The sequence below is a fragment of the Amblyomma americanum genome, chromosome 3 (genome assembly GCF_052857255.1).
Source record: "Amblyomma americanum isolate KBUSLIRL-KWMA chromosome 3, ASM5285725v1, whole genome shotgun sequence".
Taxonomy (NCBI): Eukaryota; Metazoa; Arthropoda; class Arachnida; order Ixodida; family Ixodidae; genus Amblyomma; species Amblyomma americanum.
In genome coordinates this window covers 182,128,606-182,142,153 of record NC_135499.1, presented here as the reverse complement: position 1 = coordinate 182,142,153, position 13,548 = coordinate 182,128,606, and positions in this window count along the sequence as shown.

Sequence of the window (13,548 nt, the reverse complement as noted above, 5' to 3'; positions counted from 1 at the left end):
CTGTGTGGTTATGGCGTCCTCAGAGAAGCGCACTGTTACTGCGCTTTTCCTTCTCACAGCGGGTTTCGCAGCGCCTTGCGATCGCTCGTCCCACCCGATGACCACGGTTGCACGAGACGCGAGACACGCGATGCATTTCACGCGTGGTCCACGTGGCCAACGGAAGCCGCGTACTGCACACAGTTCTAGTGCGCACACGTGTGGTATGGCTTCTTCGCACACGTGTCCTATTCGACATTCCCTCAGCCCTTCGCACTGCTCCACAGACAACAAAATGGCGGCCACTGTGACGTCAGTGAGTTCTGAGCACTCCCTATATGCAGTTGTCTCGATGCGCACGTTTTCTTTCTTTCTTTCTTTCTTTCTTTCTTTCTTTCTTTCTTTCTTTCTTTCTTTCTTTCTTTCTTTCTTTCTTTCTTTCTTTCTTTCTTTCACTCCCTCCTTTATCCCTTCCCTTACAGCGCGGTTCAGGTGTCCGCCGATATGTGAGACAAATACTGCGCCATTTCCTTTCCTCAACAACCAATTTGCATTTTTCTGACATCTCTTTTAGCTCTCCTACTGTCTGCACGTGGAAGCGATTGTGGCTCAGCTTGAGCCAGTGGGCAGGCCCGTGCGCTTTGAAAATTGGTTCTTTGGGAAAGGAAATGGAGCAGAATCTGTCTCACATATCGGCTGACGCCTGAACCGCGAAGGGAAGAGATAAAAGAGGAACTGAGAGAAGGAAGGAAGAAAGAGATGCCGTAGTGGAGGGCTCCGGTATAATTTAAACCACCTGGGGATCTTTAACGTGCCCTTACATCGCACAGAACAGGCGCCTTTGCGTTTCGATGGAGCTTTGCGTTTCGCCTCCATCGAAACGCGGCCGCCGGGTTCGGGTTCGAACCCGGATACTCCGGATCAGTAGCCCTAACCGCTGAGCCACCGCGGCGGGTCCATTTCATTCTTTCTACAGTCGCAACAACAACACGTTTATCGGGGCCCCCTAGCCGCAAAGAACCAATGGGCGAGCTCCGAATCCGGACACAGTCACGGATAAAGCTAGATGGAGCCTGGGAGTGCATTTCTGAATTAAAATGACATAAGTGAATATTTTTGCAAGAAAATATACACTGTGAGTACATTGTTACGTATGTCACGTATAAGAGGAGGAGCAAACGGTGGGAGGGAAGCTCAGAGCCACACCTCTGGAAAGCATGCGTTCTGCTGAGGGACGTTTCGATAACCGGACTGCTGTTCGTTTGTACGAAGATAAACTAAAATTTTGGTCAGCAAACTTAGGCAGCAGACTGGCGCTTTCACAATTCCGTATTCCTTGCTCTCTCTCTAACTTGTACTCACGTATGTTACATATGCGTGGTTTGGCACGCTGTCTAAGATTTTCCAACACTCCTATCGTCGTTCGCAAGCCGTACGTTTGTGATGCCTTCTCCTCTAGTGCATATCCTGGTATCGCATTTTATATTTTTGCTCTTGTGGACCTTCGTGTTTCTGCCTCCTTACTGCAATTTGACACGTATCTTCTTCGCTCGTCTGGTTTGTACTTCTCGGGGTGGCTTATCTTTCTTCGACGCCGTCTTTTCCGAACACACTGGCTGGTACCTTCCCAAACCTGCTCAGAGTCATCACTGCGTACTCGCCCTGAAAGGTGCGACACTAAGATTTTATCAGCGTATTTTCTTTTTTTCTTTTTGCTCGGGACGGGGTTAGGGCACTTGTATTTGAAGTGGGAGGGCGGGAACTGCGCTTGTTATACAAATAACAAGAATGGTTCCTGATGTTACCGAGCAAAGAAAGAAATAGCGGATTGATCAGATTCCCTTCTTAGCTACCAAACGTAAACAAAAAAGAATTTAAATAAAGAAAGTATATCGTAAACCAAATGGTCTCAAGTAAGCCCCTGCAACTCACACACGCACGCACGCAAGCACGCACAATCAGCGTCTGTGATTGTCCTGGAAGCAACACTGCTATTGCGCCAACCAGTCCAGACCCGACTATTTTTATCGCAAAAAAAAAAAGACACCGTCGTTTGGAAAGAAGCACTGGATTACCGAGTGTAAAACGCATAGGGACAGGGTACGCGCACGTTCCTTTTCACGGCACCGCAATCACCGGACGCAAAAAAAAAAAGAAATGAAGAACACCAACGCGAATAGAAAGAAAGGCTATAGCAGTGGGCGGGGGAAGTGTTCGCAAACTGGGCTCTGCAACCGGATGGTTGGTGGCTGAACGTCGCGATGCACATACAGCTACCGGGGCCGCCTGCCGCGGCCCGGCGCGTACGCAGCGCGCCTACCACACGCGTTCGCATCGAGGCAAAGTAGAGGCGTCGGAGGAAAGAAGCCAGAACCGGGAAATAAATATCGCGGCCGGGTCTGGCACGCGCGCGCAGCTCGAGAGCCAAAGCGAGGAGGATCTCGTCGTTCGCCACGCATGTATACCGCAAACAACACTTATCGAGCAAAGCGCTCAGAGCGCGCGCTGTTCTCTCCCGCGTTCTCCCTCGGAGAGAACACGGTATTACATAGTCGAAAACGCACCACAAGGGCACCCCAAAGAGAGAGCCAGGTCACTGCTGCCGCTCGCCGCGCGAGTCGGTAAGGAATGCTGCAGGTCGAACGGGTAAATCGAAGAGAATAAGGGGGACGCTCGGCAACACGCAACACAATGCTGGCCGCGTGTCCCGATATGTCACACACACGCGCGCGCACATGAGGAAACTGCAGCGTCTCGCGCCCGCGTCTTCGAAAATCGCGTGCTTCGTATCTCGGCCGGCCCGATCCCCGAGCGCTGTGGTTGCGTGCGTGGTTTGTTTCGGGAGGGCGCCCGCCTGCAGCGCTTGCGCCCATGCACTGCCCCGAAGGCATCGCGGCCAGATAGAGCGATGCCAATGCTTTGCGCCGAGCACCGATCGAATGACTTGGGGTGCGCGTGGCGTCCGTCGTGTTGTGTTCACGATCAGAGCTTCTCTTGGCGTGCCACGTTACGCCTTCTTCGCTGAGTGAGATACTGGGAGATACGTGACTGCCGAGGTTGCTTTCTTTGATGTCGTTGTCGGGAGCCACTGCTACTGCTGTTTTTTAGACGTTCGATGAAGCATATTTCTAGCCCTGTCGATACAGGTCAAGAGCAAAAAAAAAAAGAAATTATGGGACGAGAGTAACGTATTCAAACTATCGTCGAGTTAGCTTTCAGGTTGGTTACAGGTTCCTCACGTAAAAGATTGAATCCATTCTATCCAATGAATGCAAAGGTGATATAGAAGAAACACCTGCTCCAATACATTAAAATGAATTCTCGAGCGGTTCTTTACTCGTTTTCGGAAATTGTGACTCCCAGTTTTTGCCTCGACTCTTCTCCAAGGCATCAAGATATACGAACGCCTAGAGAGCGCGGCTAAGACGTCATCAAAGTGACGGAACTTTGTTTCAGGCGGCCAAGTACAGACTTGGTCGTTTGGACCGATGGTACTCCCAGCAATAAACCATACTTCTTCTTATCGCCCCCAGCGCTGCCATAGTGCTCCCACTCACCATCCTCACTGGACGGGCAGAGGACCTCGAAGGCACGGGCTCCCACGCTGCCAAGTCCTGTTGGCCGTGGTAGTCGTACTACGCGTGTAGGCTGTGAATTCGTCCTAGAACAGGGCAGCGCTGTCCATGTTCAGTGATTCTGCACAAGTCACCTTGCTGCATCACCAGGTGTCGCGGACGAATTCAAAAAACCACGTTTTCCGCATTACCTCAGCTAATAATAATAATAATAATTGGTTTTGGGGGGAAAGGAAATGGCGCAGTACCTGTCTCATATATCGTTGGACACCTGAACCGCGCCGTAAGGGAAGGGTAAAGGAGGGAGTGAAAGAAGAAAGGAAGAGAGAGGTGCCGTAGTGGAGGACTCCGGAATAATTTCGACCACCTGGGGATCTTTAACGTGCACTGACATCGCACAGCACACGGGCGCCTTAGCGTTTTTCCTCCATAAAAACGCAGCCGCCGCGGTCGGGTTCGAACCCGGGCACTCCGGATCAGTAGTCGAGCGCCCTAACCACTGAGCCACCGCGGCGGGGCTTACCTCAGCTGCAATAGCCGTTTTTCTGCAATAGCCGTTTTTCTGGAGCGAACCTAACTGCGCAGAGGAGCGGCGAATTGAAACCACACTTGAAAGACAACTGGGATGTGTGCTGTGTACGGCCATGCAGCATGCAGATGACAACTCAACTGAATCGTCGCCCCTCCGGTTGACACTTTCGGCGGAGCGCTTGCGTTCACTTCAGAGCTCTCGCTAGGACCCGAGATTTGTCGAGTGCGATGAACATTGACATCCCATCTGGTTACGTGCATGATAATCCAGTGCTTAGGTTGTCCCTGTCCAAGACCGACCCCAAAGTGTTTATTCCCGCTGAGAATTTTTCTTATCTTCATTTTTTCTCTTTATTGTCTTGACGGTTTATGCCACTCCAGCAAGCGCTATAGGCGTACTCGTTCCGCAAACGCAAACTAAAAGCCAGTCGACTCTTCAAAATCTCGATTCGTATTTCCAGTCAGCGTCGGATACAACTCAAGAACGCAGCGGTATATACCCCTCAAAGGAGGCCCTCCAGCCAATGGCGTCGACCGACTGTTATGACGTCGCAGTTAATCCCATTCACGCAGGCACCTGACAGCTGCCTGCGATGTCACGCTTTGAGGTTAGCCGCGGCGTCATCAGAACCAGCCGACGAAATTAGCTGGAGGGTCATTCGCCGCTACCTTCTTGAGCTGAATCCGACTATAATGATGTAATTATGATTTCAACGGGTGATAAAAGCTGACTCAAAGTGTCTCCTTAGCCCACGTGCAACCACTGTATACGTCAAGCCCCACATACCTTCGTAAGAGTTGCAGATGCTGGCAAACCATGCAGAGTGATAAGCTAAGAAAGTATTTTTCAAAGCATGAAGTATGCTAAAATTTCGCCGTGTAACGTATGAAAGCGAGAGGTGAGAGCATGCGCCAGCACCGAGTAAACTTACTTCATTGAAGCAGTCGTGTTCAAGTCCAGCTTTTTCGGAAATAACTCCTAATTGTGAGGCAACTGTGGAATATCGTAAGGTACTGTTACGATGATGGAAAGTGGATGTCTCTGGGTTAATTTCGACCAGTTGGGAATCTTTAACGTGCTCACCTCCAACGAAACGAGGCGGTCGCGGTCTTGGGCTTCAGGTAAACAAAACAAAAACAAAGTAGTGTCATAGAAAGACGCACGGGTACTGTACATGATGTTTTCTATCTGTTTAGCGACATTCTTGCGCGAAAAAAAAATTGCCTATATGGCATTTCAAGCGATCCGTCCGATCTGAGCGATCAGGCGCTCATTCCGATAACGGCGAAACGTTGCTGTATATTGCCGGCTGAGTGGCGCCAGCTAACATTTTCCACCCCGAGATGATCGTGTCCTCGCCGTGCGCAGCTTACATGCCCGCTCAGCAGTGCAGACTTGTGTCGAAACGGCCAACTGCCTGGCAAAGAGGAAGCGAGGAAAGAAAAGCAGCGGACGCCGCCATGTGTTTTTGCGCGCGAGATTCGCAAGCAACTCACACACGGATGATTTCTACGTCGGCAGCGCTTTCTTCGTGTCTTTTTCCTCGGGCATCACTCAAGCGCCTGTCTAGACAAGACGGCAGAGAAAGCGCGGGATGCATACTAATTGCCTTACAAGGGCAAGAAAGAAAGAAAAAAGTTGCCTTCAGTTCTTTCTCTCTTTTTTTGCGCAGGCCTGCAAACACATCAGTTAGATACGTTAAGCACTTAGGCAGCTACATAAAGAGCGGGTTTTGCTCTTTTGCATTTTCACAGCGGTAAGTGTATGAGGCTCTTTCTGCGAGATAGACCTGCCTCGGCGTCGTAATCTGTCGTAATCCCAAAACTACCAAGTTCGGCCGTTGTTCATAGAAACTGCTGCCATGTGTATACTTGAGCCGTGACGGAAATATGGACTGGGCAGTGATCCTCGTAATGCTTCGGGCTCGGCTTTGTGCTTGAACACTGCATCGAACCTTCGCTAACTGCGCATAATGTATACTTGTCACCACACATCTTTATTTTTATATTCAGCGGAAGGCCTGTAGAGTGCTGTCATTGTACAATTAGGAATTTTTTTTCTTTCTTTGCTCAACACTTATCCTTGCATCAATCATACTAATGAGTGACTTTATTTCAAATAACTATTTTGCACGGCCTAAAAGGGAGTTGAAATCGCACAGCCAAGGAAGACAGTTCACTAGAGTTTCACCTCCATTTGATCCATCTCTGTAGCCACTCTCCTGTAAAATGATTTCTGAACCTGGCAGAATCGCAAAAAATTAAAGGTAGTGCATCATGAACATCCAAATACTTTGTCGTTCAACGCTCAATCATCTATCGCTCGTAGACATATCCAATGCTCCACCAGACGCATCAAGCAACCAGGTATGCCTCGTGCTTCACACAGCTGTCATTGAAGCGTATGTTGGAAAAGAACGACACGAACGACCTTGATGTGAAGGCAAATGTTAGACCATGGAGATTCGTCTTATACTGAAACGCAGTCGGCTCTGCTTAGGTACCATCGCGCCAGGGTTGGCACGTTGCCAGTCGTTTTCCACCACGTAATCACCCAAGACGTTATTCAAAACGAGATCGCATAAGCGAGCATTGAGTCATGCACACAGGCCCAAGTACTGATTCGCATCCAGCTATGCACTAATAGCGCGAAAGCGGGTGTACGTGCGCATTGTGGCGAACGCTAATTGCCAGGAATTCCAGGCATCCCGGGAAAATTGAAAGAAATAAAATGTGCTAGGCGATGTCCCCTTAGTGGTTTCGCCGAATACTAAAACAGAACGCGCGTCGGCGAGAGCATCAGCCGGAATCTATACACTGCGGCTTGTTTCGGAAATCCCGCAAGACGCAAGCGCTCGCAAGCGACTCGGAGAAAAAGCGTCGAGGTTCTGTTTTGTTTTCATTCCTGCCTGCTAATAAATCGCGCACGTGGCTGTGTCCAGTGGGGAAAGGTATGCGGAACCTTTGCTTCGGACGCCGCCCTGCACAGTCCTCTCCGGTGCATTGAACACGGAAAAAGAAACTTATTCCTTTCGTGTTTAATAAATAAAAAATAACTAATCCGTGGCGCCATGGTATCAGAGGCGTGGGAGCACAAACTCTGAAACACGCACAGTAAGGTATTCTACACTGTACGTCAGCAACAAAGAAAAAAAAAGGTAAAAATTTGCTTGTAAGATGCGAAGGTTTCGAAATGTCACCAGGAAAGAAATTCAAAAGAAGCAAACAGAGCGAAAATGCTGCAGCGCTCCCTCTAATGTGTCGAACCACAGACCAACTCGAAACCTTGATGCATTCAATATGCTTCGAAGGCTCCTTATTCAGGCTGCTTCAAGGTCATATCTATTTGCAGTGTTTAAAGGGAACACCCAGAGCGTTTATTGCAGCAAAGATAGTAACATGCGTTCGAAAAAAAATAGTACGATAACTGGCAGAGCGACCTTTCACTAGTATACTTATAGTCAAGCACTGGATCTATGCATTCCTACAAATGACAGCCTTGCAAGGAAAGGAAGAATTAGCAGTAAAAACGAACGCGTGCAACCGAGCTCGGTGTAATTTGAAATAAGCAACAGGTTAGCACTGTGGGTCAACGTTGTCCGAGATTAGTAGCCTCGTACGTGACGATGTTTGGAACGTACAACCACGGTCCTGAGCCCACGCGTTCATTCGTGAAGAAGAAATTGCTGTCGAGGATATCCCTGGTGCAGATCCAGCATGGCTCGAACGACAACCTGCAATCTACGTACAGACCAAACCCGAGACCAATGCGTCGCCCATAGACCGAAATGTGACGCGGGGTTCTCGCTTTCTGCTCCTATGCTGTGACATCCGCCTCCTAATATTAACTGTCTTCCATGCTTGATGCATAGCAATCCCACAACAGCACGCAGATGACTACTCTAAGCGGCGAAACATTCCTTTCCACATTCCTTTCAAGCTCACTCGGGGCAACCCCCCTGCTTTTTTTTCTAACTGAATTCACTCTCATTTATGTACAAGCAACTTTTCCTGCGACTCCTAATCGCTAAGCTCATCCTCAACCCCCCCACCCCCCCCCCCCCTTTTATTTTCTTCTAGTGCGAAAGCACTACTAAACGGCATCCAAGAATCTCGAGTGAAGCCTCGGAGTTACTCGGGTAAGCTCGGGTGAGTTCGGAGGAGCGCAGCGCCAGCTGCCGCCAAGTGGAGAGAGGATGTGACGATGAAAAGCGAGAAACGCGGTTGCGTGCACATGCAGATGCCAGAAAGAAGAGGCGAAGAATGAACACATGCTTTCGCACATCTACTCGGTATAAAAACTACTTTAAAACCTCACCACATTTTTGTATGAAGCTGATTCCACTTATCGCACATTTCATTAATTGGCAATGCCCGAGCAAAAAAAAAAGAAGGTGGCTGCCGACCGGGCGACCCATAACCCGCTATGACTGATGCTTACTTTTCATTATGGGGAACTTAAAATACAAAATAGTTCTTTGGTTTTATCCTTCCTGCTTGCGTCTGACCCCCCAGAGTTCTGTCAAAATGTCTACGTCCCTCATCACATCGCACGCTGCTGCAGTCACAACAACAGCTCGGGCTGCGCACGTCACGAAGCATGACATATGACGCTCAACTACACTCGACAGGGTGACAGCCTGGCCGCGCTTTCCGCGCGTTACATAACCGCTACGCCCGTATCGCACGTTCCGCGGACAAATCTCACCTCACGATCTCGCTGCACTGCACGTTCGCGCTCCTTTTTGTTTTCCCGGCTAGCCTCCGGGCACGCAATGCGTCCGCTTAACCCTCCCTGCACAGGACGCAAACGCGATCTCGCGAGCGCCAACTAGCGGGGCCACCCGGCGAAGGGTCTGCTCCGGGTCAGAGACCAAAAGGTGCGTCTGCCGGGACAAAACGAAGCCAGTATCGAGGCTGATAGAGAGGAACGGCCTCCGCAGGAGGGCGCCCCAACCCGCTGCTGCCGCCAGCGCCGCCAGTTCATCGGCGTGTGCGCTCGGCCCTTGGAAGTGGGACTTGGCGGGCACATCCTCCGCCGCACGTGCCACACGGCGTCGCTGGCTGACGGCCGGGCTCGAAGGAACGTTGTTTCCTTTCCCTCGTATCGGGGCTCTCACTGTTCGGGGTCGCGCGGCCGATGCCAGTGTGCGGCGGGAAATAAAAATATATATATATAAAAGGCGACGGACGACAGTCGCCCGCTGCGAAGCGCGCACACAGCGGCGGCAGGTTTCTCCGCGGCGAGCCACGTAACCTGGGGTGACGCGATTGGCGGCCGCCGGCGAGCGGAGGAGTGGACGAGGAAGCGGCGCCCCGAAGCCACGATTACGTGCGGGTGTTGGTGCTGCTGCAGCACTGCCTCGCGAGACGGGGCGGAGAAGCGCGAACGAAATGAAAGGCAAGAAGCGGCAGGGAAAAGAAAAAAACCTGCAGGGCCTTTCATGCTCAGATGTGAACCTTGGTTGGCGGCCGGTGCGGCGTCCGTCCGTCCAACGCGAGATGAAAGGCAGTTCACTCAAAACGCTGCAATATCTCAAACGCATTACCCCACACATCACTTCCCGGGGAATAACTGTAGGATGACTGCATTCTAATTGGAACCGAATGAAAAGGGAGTAAACTGTCCTCTCCCTTCTACAAAATGGAGTGTGGTACAGGACGACGTACGCCCATATAGTCGAGCCCATTTAGTATTTATAGTGTATGAGTAGGAGCATCCGCCTCGCTTGCGCGAGGTACTGGGTTCGATCACCGGTGCCGCCTGAACCCACGGGTTTTCTAATGGGTACAAGATTTTCCCCGGCCTGGTGCTCGGCTTCTCTGCTTGGGAAAAGGGTCCCAGACCAAACCTTTGCGTTGACGGGCCAATCATTCTTTCCGGCGTTAAACAACTTAAATCCGCCTCGTGCGGTGGTAAAGCTAACCTGTGGCCCTTGAAACCACTCAGGCACCACGCAATTTATGGTGCCCTGTGCAGTCAATTGCACTAAGATTTAAATTTAGCGCTAATTAAGCTACCTTAATCACCACATATTTTATGGGATTTCCTGCAACAAAAAAAGTTGACTGTCAAATTTGGGAAAAGCAAAGCTCTCCGGTATCCGACCTATTAGCTACTAACTTTAACCCCAAATTTAGCAGAACCATGCTCATTTTAGTCTAACGTATTAAACAAGCATTGAAACTTCACCAAGTCACCCGCCGCGGTGGCTCAGTGGTTAGGGCGCTCGGCTACTGATCCAGAGTTCCCGGGTTCGAACCCGACCGCGGCGAGTGCGTTTCGATAGAGGCGAAACGCTATGGCGCCCGTGTGCTGTACGATGTCAGTGCACGTTAAAGATCCCCAGGTGGTCGAAATTATTCCGTATCCCTCCACTACGGCACCTCTTTCTTCCTTTCTTCTTTCACTCCCTCCTTTAACCCTTCCCTTACGGTGCGGTTCAGGTGTCCAACGATATATGAAACAGATACTACGCCATTTCCTTTCCAGAAAAACCAATAAAAAAAACTTAACCAAGTCTAAAAATAGGGGGCATGCAGACACCTTTGACGGAGGGCACCTGATAACTAAACTACCTAATAAATTTTTCTTCGCCTTTTTCGGGGTCTCCGTGTTGCATTGTTTTCATCCTGAACGAACAAATCTGTATATTCATCTCCCTTCTATCGTCGTCGAAAATGTGAGAGGTATCTCTGGTGCTCGCTATCAGCCTCACACCGCAAACATGCTGATGCTACTATACCTTCAAGCAACTCGTGTCCGAGTCACAGCCTCAGCACGGCGTGAATGCACACTACTCATAAGCAAGTACGACTCACACCGCTGCAATGCGCTGGGAAATACGACCTATACGCCATCACATTCGCGGTAGCATGCCGTACCTTCGTGGCACCAGCGGACGATGACTTTGGCCCGGGAGCGTGCCTCGCAGCAAAGGCAAGTGCATAGGGGCAGCCGAGAAACCTTCTTCGGGATGACACCGGTCACGGCGGCATCATTCCACTCTCGTCACGCAGGTATGCGGGGTCGGTCGCAGCAAGGTCCACTTCGCTTGCTATGCAACAGGACAGCTCCATGGCGTAGGAAGTGCGCGTCTGCCACCGCTCGAGGGCGCGCATTCACGACGTGTGGAGCCGCCACACAATGCGCGTGAGAATAAGCAAAACACATAGCCTTCAGTGCCATACTCTGTGATGCTGGGACGCCGTCTGTGTCAGAAAAGCATTCCCGCGTCCCTTGAGAATGAATGCTGTGCTGTTCGTTCAACCAAGTCATTCGTTGCCTTCCAGTATAGGCCTTGTAATAACTTGTTCAGTAATATGTTTGTTCCCCCTAAATAGACTGCCCAAAAGGAACGACGAGCTGTCGCTCATGCCTGCATCGGTGAATACGGTTATTAGATGACCCAACTGGTTAACAGCTAGCTGCGCACAGTTTATGAAAACTGTTGCCTACTCTGCCACCCCTGAAAGAACACCGGCCAATTAATTATCCTGCGCATGTCCATTTGTTGTTTTCAAGCTTTTATTGATAATGACGGTGACATCATCAACGATGCTTGCAACAACAGGTACAGCTGCTATTCAAAGTTCACAGAGTTTCGTCATTCCAAAACAACAACTGGTCTGAGCGGTTCAACAGCAGTGACATCTCAGCCCGGGGCTATACGCGTGATGTGGAAACGAAAGTCGAGAAGTCATTCATTGTCCACATGCAAGTGCATGACAGCAATCTGCTGACCACATCGCTCTGCTATATAGATGGAAAAGGACGCAGCATTTACGGTCAGCGATCAATAGCGACGGTGTACAAGCCTGAACGCCGCCACTTATCAATATGACGATATTCCGGGAACACGATAAAGAGTACATGCTGTACGCTATATTTAGTGTGCGCACTGTGTATCTCGTTCTTTCTCGACCGCACTGCTTGATGCACCCGTGCAGACATGGGTTCGCAGCAGGAGATTAGATCTCCATATATCTTCTGCTGGATCGCGCACGTGTGCTCTTCAAACATGAACACAAATTCAAACGCACTGCGACAGTTGCAAAAGACCCCGAAAATGCGCCGTATTATTCTGGGCTAAGCCTTTTGCAGCAAATTTTCAAAATCATTGCTTTCTGCTCACTTTGGTCTTGTTCCGTAGTCCGATCAGGAGCATGAAAATGTTGCTCTAACGAGACAGTGACGGCATGAGCAACTGCGATTTCATAGGCTGTTGCCAGCCGGCAATGCAAAGACATTCTGATGACATTCCAGGCACGCAACTTGAGTATACCACGCGCTGGAGTCTCATGCGCTCTGCAGTTCTACAAAAACATGCCGTTCACAATCCAGTGTCGAGTACCGTCCCGGTTGTGTAGATCTCCGAGAACAGTGCTATACCAGAGGTGTAGAAATACTTAATGTATGCATTATATTCTGCCATATACACTGTGCAAACTAAATCTTACATGTGCCAGCTTTATACTTCTTGTTTCCGGTTGTACTCAGCCCAAATCCGGGGACCTTAAACTGTCTGTTGTTAGGAGTTCTGTTTCAACTTAACGACGGTATGTTTTACTCACTGAAACGGGTTTTGCACGGACAACGAATTCTTGCACGCGTTTTCATCACTGTTCGCAGCCGGCTGCTGTGGAACCTGCACGAAGTACGTGTTCAGGATCAGTATACTGTGCCTCGACCGATTCCTTATACTGTATACTTCGCATACTAACTGCTATTGCGCACTCTATTTCGGTCAAAGTGCACAGGTACTATGGTCGCGCGGAAAACATAACAGGCTGGCCTATTCACATTTTCTATAGTACTAAGACAAACCTATTCAATTCACTCGACCTCCCAACGATGTCACACTTGCGGTTTCGAGGAATTCACAGTTCTGGTTTGTTAAAACTTGCCACTGAGTAATTTGCAGCGGTTGGAAGAGATTTTCGAATCGGTGTCCTTGTTTGCGATGCAAAAAGATGACGGGCGGGAGTGAAAAATCGAGGCGCCCAAGCGCACTATTTCAAGTGTTCCAAACTTTAGGTGACTCCTATGAAAATGGGACGCGTATAGCATTTGATTCGTTGCGCGAGTGGGGTTGTGGCGTTCGTGTTTTTTTCTTATATTTCATTTGCGTTTGGGCCCTTGTTGTTTGGAATGCCGTCGAGGTTTGCACTCATCGCATTGGCCGATAGGGCCAATGGCAGTTTTCAAAACCTTACCCGCCGAGCTAGGCTCGTACGGCTCCTGACCACGATGTCAATGGATCTAATACTGGCCGCGGGAATCCACATTACAAATTGATCCTGGGCCCCCAACTACGGCGTCCCTCATAGACCATGTGCAGCTTTAGCACCTAAAAATACACTGTAAAAATTGATCATTTAAATTCACGTTGTTTTCTTTAATAAAATTAGCTGTAAGCGCTCGCCCGCACTTGTTGGTTTCTTACTCGCGCCCATTGTTTTT